The sequence below is a fragment of the Bombus fervidus genome, chromosome 6 (genome assembly GCF_041682495.2).
Source record: "Bombus fervidus isolate BK054 chromosome 6, iyBomFerv1, whole genome shotgun sequence".
Taxonomy (NCBI): Eukaryota; Metazoa; Arthropoda; class Insecta; order Hymenoptera; family Apidae; genus Bombus; species Bombus fervidus.
Window position 1 is genome coordinate 5,127,291 of NC_091522.1, and position 14,789 is coordinate 5,142,079.

A 14,789-nucleotide genomic window follows, 5' to 3' on the forward strand; every position below is an offset into this window, starting at 1 on the left:
TGGAAGATGGTATCTCGCTGGGGGTAGCCATCCATATGTTATTTAGCAACAAAGTTAGAAAAATTGTAAAATACAAATTAAATAAATAAGAAAGAAATAAAAAACGAACGAAAGGAGATCAGCCTAAGCAATGTGGCGCGCATTTGCTGAATCCGAACGAGAGATGGGTGGCAGCTTACCTCGTTCAAGTCGTAAAGAAGAGGCCATGGTATTCAGAGACATAAATAACTCCACGCGATGTTTTGCAAAAGAAATAGTAGATTGAACATTGAAGAACATATCGAAAAGCGCCATATGAAATTTCCGAGTAGAAAGAATTAATGTTTCCTCTTATCCTTTGCCTCCACAAGTGTTCACAGCAAAATCATACACGCGCCACGATTGTCCCCGTCGCGAATGTTCACAAAAATACAACAAATTACAATAGATGTTCGATATGTTCTCCGTTTTTTTATAAGCAGAGCTTGACTCTTCATTTAAAATTTTGCCGTATTGTATCTTCATGTGTCTCCAGAAGTAACAATCGGGAAGATTTAAATCTGGAAACTGAGCAGGTCAAAGCACAGGTCCTCTTCGACCGATCCATCTGTTTACAAAACAGCTGGTCTAATGTTCTTGACTGTATTGATACAATATGGCGGTGCATCATTCTGCATAAATCATCCCTTAATGTGTGTGGATTTTCACGCGCCCAGAAATGTTCCTTATATTATGTTATACGTATATTATTTTATGTTATTCATTAAATGTTGTCTTATTAGTAAATAATATTCTCGCGGGGAAATTAAAATTGCGTTAAATTTCTCGACTTATCCATTTGCAAAAATTTTTTTTTCTTGCATTTTCTTGAATACGGTGCAGTATTCTATCTCTCAGATCCGGATCTTCATGCTGAATTCGTACGCCAGATTTCGCAGGTTTTAACGTATCAGTAGCCGGCAATCGTTGGTCTATTTTGCAAAATATCTTTGTGCTAAGTATAGTCTTATTGGGATATTTTTCAGCGTGTAAACTTCGCGCTTTTGTGCTATTGCACTCCGTCGCACTGTAATAAAAGTACATGTCCGAAAGTTCTCAAAATGTATATATACTGTAATAAATATGGTTACAATATAAATATTGCTACACCGCACAAAGCACTCACTACGTGCTCTGCACACACAACGTACTCCAGTAACACTAACATAATATTTTCAGTTCTTTCAAAGTTCCTTGTCAATTGTAGGAATGATTCTATTCTTCCGAAATGGTTCTAGCCTCTTGCTTCAAAATGTCTGAAGCATGGCAAAGGGCATGGGGAGTTCATCCGAAAGAAAAATTTCCGATACACGGGTATGGTATTGAGGAAGCGAAGAGGCTGTGCACTAGATGTGTTTAAACAAAGCGCAAATCTATTTTACACAATCTCAAACTTTACATAGATAGAGATTTATTAGAGATAGTCAGTGGAAAAGTGGACTTTCTGTTTAGCAGATGGGTTTCGGAAATATCTCAATATTTTAAGCCTTATCGTCTTCAGTTTTTATAGCCGAAACGTGTCTTAAGCGAGAAAAGAAAAAGATTAGAAGAATGCTCTAAGAAAACTCTAACATACAGAAGAAGTACAAATATTGCATTTATTATTTATTTTAAAGCAAACATCATGACTATAGTCGTGGAATAATATAAAATATTAATTTGACATCTTGTAGGAACTGTTGAAAAACTGACTATAAGTTTTTCGATAAATATTCACTTTCCATCACAAAATTACTACCTTGCTATTTAATATGCTTTAGCGATTTTAGAAATATTGTAAGAGGAGAGAACTGTTCTGGAAGGGCAGAATCATTTCGACAGCGAAAGAGAAACCTTATTAGAACTGTATAAACATAAAATCAAAGCTCATTATAGTTTTAGTATAGGTTTACGGTATTCCGTTGTAAATTTTTTAAGCCGTTTAGTTTTTAGTTTCTTGAACTTTTTTATTTCCTTTATTTCTGAATTAATTGCTACCTTACGTGTAATTTCATGTATTATCTTGTTTGTGAACAATAACACTTGCGGTACATGTGTGAACTTTATTAATATTTGCCTTCATTTATTAATTATTTATAGAGGCAAAAGATTAGAGGAAAGATGTATCCTCCCTACTTGAACATTCCATGGGGTGTTATGGATTTCAACGAGTAGGCTGGTTTAATATTTAGTCTACGATTTTTTAATGTCATAATCTTCTTCCCTACGATCGATACGAAGTAAACTGCTGTCCATGTATTGTTCGACTTGGGGATTACTGTGCATCTCATTCCTCGAGCTGACCTTCTTTTCTTCATGTAAGGCGGCTTGCTCGCACACAGGGATATTTCGGCAGATTTTTAATTGTTGATATCTAAAAAAGACGAAGATAAAACGCATGTTTTTGATTTTTGTTTTTCGTCTTATTTCGGTTTCAAGAATCATTCCTTAAATATTTCTTGTAACCTGTAGCCGAATACCCTGTATAGGTTGTCTCATCTAACATTGCTACTCGTAATTACTCTCCTATTTGCCATGATATAAAAAGATGTTTCAAGAGGAAGGTATTGTATTTCAGGAAGAAATTAGGCTACGCAGGTGAAGATCATCTCAAGGTCATATTTTCTGAGACCTTAGTAATAGTAATATCTTTTTAAAAGGAAAGGCTTATTTCTATGTTTACCATTAAAAAGATGAGATTAAAACGCATTCGACCTTATCGTATACCAGGACCTTAAAATGATCTAAATCGAAAATTTCGCAAGTAAATTGTTGAAGTGGAAGTTTACGGAAAATAAATTACGAAAACAAAATAAACACTTTAATCGTTTTATTTTTATTTCAATGTTCTAAGGTGCATGATTAAAGATATATCTAGAGATGTTCAGACTTGAGTGCAGAATAAAAATGCGTATTTTCAACTCTTGTGCAAGCGTATCTCCGGATATAATAAAAGAGACATGCATTAGTTTTACGCTAAATAAGTATATTTAGTTTGAGACACAACATTTTGAACGCACATTAAGATAATAAATGGATTAAATTTTTTTCTGTTTTTTTTATTTATAGATTAACTGCATTTAGTAGCCAGAGTTATTAGCGCCTACTGTTTGATTAAAGCACATATTACTTTCCTATTTTACTAGAGGCTCTAGTACCTTAAAAGCTGCTAACAGGGCATTGTTTTTGAGACAATCATTATTGTACCTTCACATACAAGGCTCTAGTACACTGAGGCACAGCGATGCACTGCGATATCTTTCAATAAGCCAGTCATTTGTTTATGGACCATGAATTTTACAGAGTCATAAAATCAGGAGTATTACATGATTATGCTTAAATGGCTATGTGTTTCGACATTTTATTAATTATAAGGTCGCATTGCTCCATCTTTGTCGTCTTTTGCAATCTTGATTGAGCAGCTTTGTGATAATTTTATTTACGATAATAATTATCATCGACGTAAAAAACTATTATTGCTAATTGTTGAGAACAATATTGTAGTGATGTTTCTAATTTTCCATGCATATCATTATACGTATGAACGAAGTTTTTATTTGAGTGACTTATACGTGATTGGTTGTTGCGATATACAATTTATCATAAAAACATTTGACTTCAGGATAGATTTTAGTGGGATGTTCTGTATCTTAAATACATAAAGGACAAATAAGGATGTATTATGCTAAAGTATAATTTCTTGGTTAGAAAGATATAAATATTTTATATTTCTTACATATGGTTGTTTAAGTAATAAAGAGAAATAGAAAATATTATCTAATTCCGTAATTATCGATATCTGTAACCTTACCGATTTCGATTGTTTTTGAATATGTTGTCGCCGGCACGATACTAACTTTTGCTATACGTATAATCGCCGTTTGGCCTTAATTTCTAAGATATCCGCAAAAGGCTGTTATTACCACCATAGTGAATTTTGCGTCCGTGGTAGCAGCGGCCGACTTAAATAACGACTAACCCAAAATTAACTATCTTTTGTTTATAGTTTATGTAGGTTTTGATTAGGTCTTTTTTTCATTTGCAACTAGCCGCACGCGATGCCAAACAAAGATCGGCGTTAATCTTCTGAATGAAATCACAAATATGTTACCACATTAATCAATCTATTATGGCATGCCTTATAAAAAGTTATTGAACTATTTATGTTGAAAAACTATTAGTACTGAACACAAAAATTTTTGGAAAAGCTGAGGAACACAAATAAAATAATTAAATTTTGGGTTTCTGTCAAATATTAACAACCAAACGTATGTGTAATATCACGGTGGAAAATTTCTCATCATAATAATATTAATTATTTATATTAAATGTATTTTAAATTAGAATATTATATATTATTATAATATTATTAATTATTACTATAGAATATTATATAGCATTAATAGTATTACATATTAAAACGCCCTCAGTGAGGATCCCTCACACTTTTAGCAGCAGAATGACGTTCAGTAGCTCGTGATTGTTCTAGATGTGGGTATAAAATGTATGTACTCTATATATGTAGATACTTCGTACTCGTGCGTGACTGATTCGTCGCGGCAAGTCGTGCCTTGATTTTGCACTCGCGAATAGAAATAGTGCTATATTCGATAATAAATTTTTTAGTCGCGGGATTAGTCGTAAGTGGAGGAAAAACCTTTTTAGGTATCATTTTATCCGGTCGCTGTGAAGCGGTCGTCAACCAATACTAACACAAACGTTGCCATGAACGCAAAATTACGGTCATAATTTGTTATAGTGGTAATCACAACTTTTTGCGAATATCTTAGAAACTAGAGCTCACAGGCGGTTATATGTGTAGGATAAAGTTCTTCAGAATCATGCTACTGACAACATATTCAAAATCATTAAAACCGATGAGGTAGATGAGATATCGATAATTACCTCTAATTCTCATGTTACATATTATGTACGCGTCCGAACACTTACAGTTGTGAGCGGTTTGATAGAGGAAACCAAAACCCGTCGCAGGCTAGACAGATGGATTACAAAGTGGACTGTATGAATTTATTGGATGCGTGACTATCAATCGACTGTTGCTTCTAAATATTATTCAATATCAAATGTTATATAGTATCTGACGGTCAGACCACGACCCTTTGTTGAGATAAATGTCATGTTGGTATGATCACTAGTTTCTACATCCAGAGTTGGTACAACTGCTTGCGGTTCCTTTTTCTCTTTCCCCGTCTGCCTCGTTTTTTCCTTATCTCAGTATCCGGTGTCTTGTAATGGCTGTACAAGGTGGTGAAATACAGAGCATACAAAACTAATCAGTGTGAATCAATTAATATATCAAAACCTAAACCTATGCAATAACAGGTTATGGGCCCAGTGCGGTGAACTGTGCTATTCAAGAGATATTTATTTGTTGAGTTTTGTTTCTGTGAATATCCGAGAAAAGGCCACGCCATGGCCGACCAGGAGAAGATGAGCGATACGGACAAGGACATGAATCCGATCCTCAACAAGGACAACTATGAGTACAGGAAGACGATGACGGAAGTTTCTATGCTTTTCCTAGGCTGCTGGGATGCGGTGGATCCAGGATTGACTGCAGCAGAAAGGGCGAATCCTGAGTACGTCAAACTGGATAACAAGGCGCGTGCATACATTTTCCGGCACATTCTCCCCGAGTACCTCACGGACATCAGCGGTCTGAAAACGGCGAAAGAGTGTTGGAATGCACTGGAAGAGCTCCATAGGAGATCCACATCGATCGACATTGCTTTGTGCCTGCGGGAACTGGGCACTATCAAGAAAACTGTCAGCATGGATAGGAAAATCCAGATTCTGTGTGATAAGTTGTTTAAAGCTGGTATCAAATTTGAAGATCACGTTGTGGTATCTTTCATTTTAGCCGGACTTGCGACAGATCCAGATTGTTCGACGTATATTAGAATAACAAAGATTGATAAGGATCTGACCTCAAGGACGGTGAAGGTCGATCTTCTACTCGAAAAAAGAAGAATCGACGCAACTGCGGCTGCGGAGTCGTCCGAGCAAGGCAGTGCGTTTGCAGCTAGAAGGCAGTGGAAATCCAGGCCGTACCGAAACAAAGATGGCGCAAAGCCGAAGAGCAGAAACACAAGTGATCAAAGGTGTTACAAATGTGGAAAATGGAGCCACATTTCGTACCAGTGTCCAGGGGAGAAAGGAGATAGAGAAGAGAAGAGAAGAAAGACCTTCTCCAAGGAGAAGGAGAAGAAGAAACAAGAAGACAACAAGAAGTAGAGGGGAGCAGAAGACAAGCCAAAATTCAAGGGGCTCATCTCAGCATTGGCTATCCTCCATCGGCTGTTTAGAAAGAGAGAGGATTAGTTATCCTGATTCGCGTGCTTCAAACCATATGACGCCGGACAGGTATCGCTTTGTGGATTTCGTACCTACGACTGGACATATCAGAATTGGTAAAGTGCGTCTGGAAGTGAAGGGGAAGGAAAAAATCTCTGTGAAAGTCCTTTGCGAGAGTCCTGTTGGACCCTCTCTTTGTCGAATGCTCTGTGGGTACCTGAGTTAAATGTAAATCTAAACTCAATCAGGCAGTTGGCAAAGAAGGGTATTACTACCGTGTGTAAAAAAGATGAGGCTATTAGAACGCATGATGATGGCGACGTTGTGTTCACCTCAAAAGTAGAAGATGATGTATACTACTTAGAGACTATCCCCGATGAGAGATACGTTGCAAATGTCTCTATGAACAATGATCAGAGGGAGTCTGACTACAGTGACGAAGATATTGAAGTCATTGAGGCAAAGGCATATAGGGGTACTGTACCATCGCATGAGAGGTTGGACTATCTATATGGAAATGCAATGAACAAAATCCCTGTACTAAACGTGAAAGAAGATTCAAAGAAGTGTGATGCACTGTGTGGAATCTGTGTAAAGGGTAAGATGACAAAGGTGCCATTCCCAAAGACAGCTCATCATATGTGTCAACATCCCTTGGAAATCGTTCCCAGTGATGTCAGTGGTAGAGCTCAGTGTAAATCGTTAGGTGGAGGAAATTACTTCGTAACTTTTATTGATGATTTCTCTCGTTTCATGCACGTTAGAATCATCAGTAGGAAAAGTGAAGTATTCAAGTGTTTCAAGGAATATCAGATGAAAATGGAGACCCTATATCAGTCCAAGATAAGTGCCCTCCAAGCTGACAATGGTGGTGAGTACACAGGGACCAATTTTGAGAACTACCTGAAGGAGAAGGACATTTTGCACAGGAAGACCGTCCCTAGAAACCCTGAGCCAATAGGACCGTGGTTGAGATGTCTAGGTGTTTGCTCATCCAGTCAGGGCTCTCTGACTATCTGTGGGGAGAAGCTATAAGTACTGCGTGCCACATAAGGATCTTATGCCCATCCGCTGCTATCGGAGATAAAATTCCATTGAAGTTATGAAAAGGTGAGATTGATAGACTGAGAGTATTTGGATGTAAAGTCTGGTACCTAATAAGCCCAAGTGAAAAGAAGTTTGATAGTAGGGCAGATGAGAGGATTTTTGTAGGTTACGACCGACAAGTCAAGGGTTATAGAATGTATTTACCAAAGATTAGGAAAATAATAATTTCTTGTCATGTTCGGTTCGAAGAAAACGTGTTTTCCTGTAAAGGCGTTGGTGTGGACACGAGTAATATCAAGAAGAAATTTTCTAATTGGATATGAGATGTTGAAGATTTTGAACCTGAAAAGGGAATTGAGCCAGTTGATATAGAGGTCCAAAGTGATGGTGAAAATGATGAGGCAGAAGATGATTTTTTCATGGATAATTTAATTAATGAAAATAATCAGGAGGTTCCGGCGGAGGCTGTAAGTGTACCTATTGTGCCTAGGAGGTCAGCAAGACACATAAACCAAAGAGTTGTAATATTTGTGCTCATGTTGCAATGGTTTGTAAAAATCAAAATTTGTGTGTCTGTTAATGTGCACGAAGCCCTGAGGGGACCTGATGTTCAAAAATGGACAGCGGCAATGTTGAAAGTGTTGAACAATCTTGTGAAGAAAGATGTGTGGGTCGTAATGTTAAGACCATTGGGTACAAATGTCATTGATTGTAAATGGGTCCTTGCTGTCAAAAGGGATTCTGACGGGCTTTTTTCTTTATTTTATATGCATGTTCGCCGATTATTTCGGAGCGGGTCTGACTAATGGGGATGAATCCTTTTGCATTTCGTAGGGAATGTTCTCCCGTTTGTCTCATTGTCTCATTACAAAATGTTTTGCATTTGTTTTTTGTAAACAATTTTTTTTTCAAAAATCCAATTGTTATCTATGTTCATCGATTACTGTAGACTGATTTGAGCTATCGGAATAAAATCTTTTGCATCTACTAAGACTAATTCACTAATTGAATTCGTTTCCAAAATTTTTACAATTTGTTCATTGTTAGCTATTATTATTGCAAAGAATTTGTTATTCGCCAGTTTCATTTATGTGTGTATGATGGCTCTGCAGTCGTTAGACACATATCGAGATGATTCCAAAGCAGCAACCTGGGCGAACACTTTGAAATTGCGTTTCTCAACATAAACTTTAATTTGTGTATCCGTCGCTCGAAACACTCTTCTGAGGATTCGTTTTTTGGTATAAGTCTTGTTTCATTGTGAAATGATACGTGACACACTATTAAATTAAATTAACTATTAAATTATAGAAATATCCTTCTCTATCACTGTTTAAAGTATAATATCAGTGACAGAGTACAGCTGGTTTATTCCTCATTCGCATGCGAGACTGGACAGCTCATACAATTTCTTATTCATTAATAAGAATTGACAATTGAAATAAATAATAAATAGATAGAAATAAATTATCGCCTTATTAATGACAATGAAAACCATTTTACGTTAGCTCTATATTGGTCGTTATACTAAAAAATGTGAAATAAGAAGATTATTTTTGCAAAAAGAATATTACCGACTTCAAAATGCGGTAGAAAATGAGGAATGATCTTCCTTCATTGTATTTATACAAATTAGGTGCGCTGAAAGGTATAAGATAATTTCTATTTTATTTATATTTATTTATGATTAGTTCAGTCTCCATCCATGTCCATGTACTTGAATCATTAACATCTCCATCAAACGTGATGTAAGAATCGGTAGTCGTTTATTATTTGGAGAGAAATAATTTGTACCAGCTTTAAAATCGTCAACATCTTCTCCACGAGACATAGAGTAAGAATTTTATTATTCAGAAGTTTATTGATCAACATTGATGTTCTTTCTTAAGTCTCGTATAACTCTTTTCAACTGTGAACATCTTCGCCACCAGACATAGAGTAAAGAACCTCTTTTTATCTCTCAGTATTCGGAGAGAGCAGTCTCATCTTCATTCCCTGACTTGTCAACATCTTCAAGCATTGGTGGAGAAAGAATCGTTTAAACAGTCGAAACGATCAATTAATAGTCCTATACGAGCTCTTCAACTTGTAAGCAATTTCTAAACATTCATGGACTGAAGTATTGTTTAATCAATCATCGACTAGTGAACTGTTTCGTGCGGGTTTTTCAATTGTAAGCATCATGAACAAACGTTCACGTAGTAGTGTACCATTAACCATTCATACATCACGTTCCAATAGTTGTATCGTATCGTATAACCATTCATAGCGATTATCGTAAATCTCGTTTCAGCGGACGAAGATAGTTCAAAACCTTCTCATCATTCAGAAAAGCACAATCCTTGGTGTCATTGTTCATCACGCATTCAGTCACTACTCTCCCTCGAGAATCAGTTATCTAAAGTTAATTCGACGAGTAACAAATGCAGTGTTATCGATATCAAACACACACATATACATATGTTCTTCAAGACTTTATGTTATATTGTAATATATTGCAATTTAATATAACATATTGCATTTCATTGATATTATTGCATATGAAATGCAACAAATAAATTTGTTGAAATTTGTATAATATAAATATATAAGGGCTAAAATTTTATAGTATGACGCTATTAGAGGCTTTTTACGGCATTTTGTGCGCCTTCTTCGAAAGTATTGTAATATACTTAATATACTATTTAGTAAGTAAATGAGTAATTTTAATTGTTGTTACATATGTATGTAAATAAAATATAGATAAAGTTGTAATTATTTTATACTTTTGGCGCACCTGATTATGAGGAACATAAATATAAATACCTGAATATAAATACAATGAGAACTATTTTTCACTTTTCAGCGCATTTCAAAGTCGATAATATTTTTTGTAGAAATAATTCTTTGTGCTTTTAAAATAAGAAGTACGAAAATGACATAGAATGGGATAGAAAATTTAGATCAGTGTCTAATATTTTTGTGGCAGTCTCAAAACCAAGCACCTTGTCGTACCAAAATTTAAAAGTTCAATTCGTTATTTAGATAAAACAAGCTTATTTACAAAGTGAGGCACGTGCTTTAACGATTTCAAATTATTTACCAATTATGTGCAGCATGAAAAAATCATTCAACCAGAAGTTGCATAGTATTGATACTATCCCTTATCTACATATTATACTATTATCTATTATTATTATCTATCTATTATCTATTATACTATCTCCCTTGAGGGAAATATAGAATAATAATCAATTTCTTATTTCTTTACTCTTTTATCGAAATATGAAAATCTACATTTCTTTAAATGCATGCTCTCATATTTCACCCTAAATTTTCACGAAATAACAAATACTATGTAAAATATATTACGTGGAACGGTTGCTAACTAACGCACACTTTCCTGTATATCAAAAATGTACACAGCTTTCAAAATGAAAAGAGAAGGGATGTAAAGACAATTCATTGTCTGTATACTAACGTATTTGTTTTCCCAAATAATCGCCGTTAATATATATACATAGCATTTTGTTACGAATAGAGATCATATTTCTGACCGTCGCTCGCGGACCTACAGCGTCGCAGACATATCCTCTTATCTGCCCGACGAAAAATATACATTGTATCGACGAGCGCATACTTGTCACCAGGCAGCGAGTTCTGGAACCGTCGATTTCGGACCGTTATTTCCAACAAAGAAGTCGGCCTGCGTGATTATCGGCGCGAGCGGTGGCGTGATCCGAGCATATGGGGGGTCATCTCCCCGAAAGACAAAGAATCGGTCTAAGGAAGTCAGTCTCAATCGAACACTCTAACCGATCAGTCGCATTCGAAATCTGTAACCGATGAGTCTCATTCGAAAACTGTAACGGCAAGTCGCATTTGAACAGTCTCATTATAGAATTCACACCGCATACATAAAAAATCGAGTCGAATCTCTGTAAAACATTAACTGTACCTATCACGAAACAATTTGTGATGCTTCTATTATAATTTAATTTATTGTTAAAAATACATGCTATATTAACCTGTTAACACAGTGTTAATGTTATTCAACCACCCTGTTATCTTAATCGAAACAAGGGGAACGACTATTTCGCGGCGTCGATTATACGAATCGTAGTGAGAATTTACGCCTCTCGCTGACGCGTTTTCCTCGCGACCGCGTCTCTCCGCGAACGGTCGTAACACATTTCTTTCTTTGTCTTTTTAAACGCGGAAAAACTCTTCATTTCCCTGTACTAGAGAAAGAAATAGTACCGGATTCTTACCGACTAGAAGAACCTGGTTCTATGCTGGTCTCTTTCAATATGTAGGGGGAGGAGGGGCTAGATTTTCGGGATCAGGAATTCATACCGATGCTCTCCCCTCACGCCACGCACGTTGCTCATTCGCGAAAAGTTTTCGCCCTTTCAAGTCCTCCACCTCACTCCTGTGACACTCGTGGTCTCTTCGACAACCAGACCCTTACCAGAATTGACCGCGATTACAGCAGGTCGCAATCATTAACGGGCCGGCATACATAGGTTTATGTCTCAGAGAAGGACGAGGCGGAAGTCCTGCCCTAGAGGAAAAGGCGTCTACAGGCCAAAGGACCAGCCACTGCCGCCTCAAATATGCTGCGGGAGGTGCCACCACGGTGAAGATAGATGGCCTGGAAAAAACCATGGATGTGATTGTTTAAATTTTTTATACATCTCCTCCAGGCTGTAGTCTCGCTCGGGCAACCGAGGCGAACAGATGTGCGTAGGCAAACGTGTGCTCCAGTCAAGTGATTCAGAGAAGTGCTACGAATAGTGTTAGTGACAAACAATGCAACAGCAGATATCAACGATCAAGATTGCAACCAATGGAGAAAAATATTACATAAAAGGGTCATCAGATTTACCAGGCTTACAGCAACAACAGCAAAATAATAACAACCAAAATGATATGGAAATAGAAGAAATGGAAGAGCAGCGGAGACAGGAGGAGTGCAGACACGATAACAAAATAAGTTACCAGGACGAAAACTGGAAGCTAGCAAAGACTAGCAAAAAACGTAAAATAATTCCAGACACAAATGCTGCAGGAAACCCAGATACAGGAAAGCAGCGATGGCTGCAAGAATTACCTTTAAGAAACTCCTTCAGCTCACTAACGGAAGAAATAGACAATGACCCGACAAGCAAAACCACAACTAAAACACCTTACATATCAAAACCACCACCAATATTTGTTGAGGCCCAAATAATAGACCCGCTTATTGATCGACTAAACAATGTAGTCGGGAAGGATAACTACACAATAAAACAAACAAAATTAGAACAAGTAAAAATTCAAACAAACACCCCAGAAGTTTATAGGAAAGTGATAAATGAACTAAAGGAAAAAAATGCTATATACCACACGTACCAACTCAAAACAGAAAGGAGCTATAAAATAGTTATAAGAGGTTTACATCCAAAAACTAATACAAAAAAAATTAAGTGAAGAATTAGGAAAAATTGGCCATGAAACAAGAGCAATAAACAATATGACAAGATACGATACGAAGCAACCATTGCCACTATTCTTAATAGAACTGGAACCCAGAACCAATAACAAGGAAATCTATGAAATCAAAAAAATACTAAATACAATTGTAACAGTGGAACCACCACGCTACAAAAAAGATATACCACAATGCATGCGGTGTCAACAATACGGACACACAAAAAATTATTGCAACAGAAGCCCGGCATGTGTTAAATGTGCAAAAAATCACCTAACAATACACTGCCCATACACAGGAAAAATAGAACAAGTTAAATGCTATAATTGTAACGGAAACCACCCAGCCAGCTACAAAGGATGTGAAATAAGGAAACAAATACAACGTAAACTGTTTCCTCCACTTCGCAACAGATCACACAATGACCATCAACCACAACAAAGTATAACGGATAACGAAACAACATTGAAAGCACAACAGGAACTAAACGCTATAAGCAGAAACATAGATCCCCAAGGTAAACGAAGCTACGCACAAGTAACTAAAAACATTAGCAAACCAACGCTTGCAATCAATCAGAATGAAAACAATAACATCGAAGACGTTACAGACATCAAAGAAATGCTCAAACAATCCATTAAAGGTATGGAAATGTTAGGAAAAATGGTAAGTGATCTAAACACAATACTAAGACAACAAGCACAACAAACAACAATCATGTTACAACTACTTACTAACTTGCTAAGTAAAAAATAGAGATGGACATTTTGAAAATAGCAGTCTGGAACTCCAATGGCTTGCAACAGCGAGCCCACGAAACTAAAATATTTTTGTATAAAAATAATATTGATATACTACTTGTCTCAGAAACACATTTCACCCTAAAAAACTACATGAAAATACCGTACTACACCATATACGATACCAAACATCCCTCAGGTAAAGCACATGGAGGAACTGCAGTAATAATAAAAAATGACATCAAGCATCACTTACATAGTCAAACAAATCAAGAACACCTACAAGCAACCACTGTCACAATACAAACCAATGACAATTACTTCCAGATGTCAGCAGTATATGCACCTCCGAGACACAAAATGACACTTAAAAAATGGGAAGAGTACTTCCAATCCTTAGGCGACAAATATATAGCGGCAGGAGACTTTAATGCAAAGCACACATTATGGGGTTCGAGAATTAGCACACCGAGAGGTAGAACATTGGAAAAATACATTAGAAGCAGCAACCTCAACGTACTATCTACAGGAAAACCAACGTACTGGCCGACAGACCCCAATAAAATACCTGACCTGTTGGATTTTGCAGTAACAAAAGGGCTAAATGTAAGCAAATTAAAAATAACAACCAGCCTCGAGCTTAACTCCGACCATACACCAATTATAATAGAATATACAAGCAAACCACTACTTTATAACAAGTCAGAGTCGCTTTGCAATAAAACCACCAACTGGCAAACTTTCAAAGAACTGATCGAAAACAAAATCAACTGCAATATCCCGTTGAAAACACCTGAACACATTGAGCAGGCAGTAGCAACTTTGACAGAAATAATACAGGAAGCAGCGTGGGCAACCACCACCTATGAAACAAATAGCAGGCAATCAAAAATTATTCCGCAGGACATCCTAGACAAAATCAGGGAAAAAAGAAAAGCGAAAGCAAAATGGCAAAAACAGAGAACACGAGAAAACAAGAAAAACCTAAATAAACTTGCAAAGAAACTAAAGAATAAAATAAGGGAACATCATAATAACGAATTCTCAAAATTCATCGAATCACTATCCGCGCATGAGAATACCGACTACTCCCTATGGAAAGTCACTAACAAAATTAAGAAAACAGTAAAAACAATCCCAGCAATCAGAAAAATGGACAACACATGGGCCAGAACCAACGAAGAACAGGCAGAAGAATTCTCAAAGCACCTACAAAATATATTTTCGCCGTATGAAAT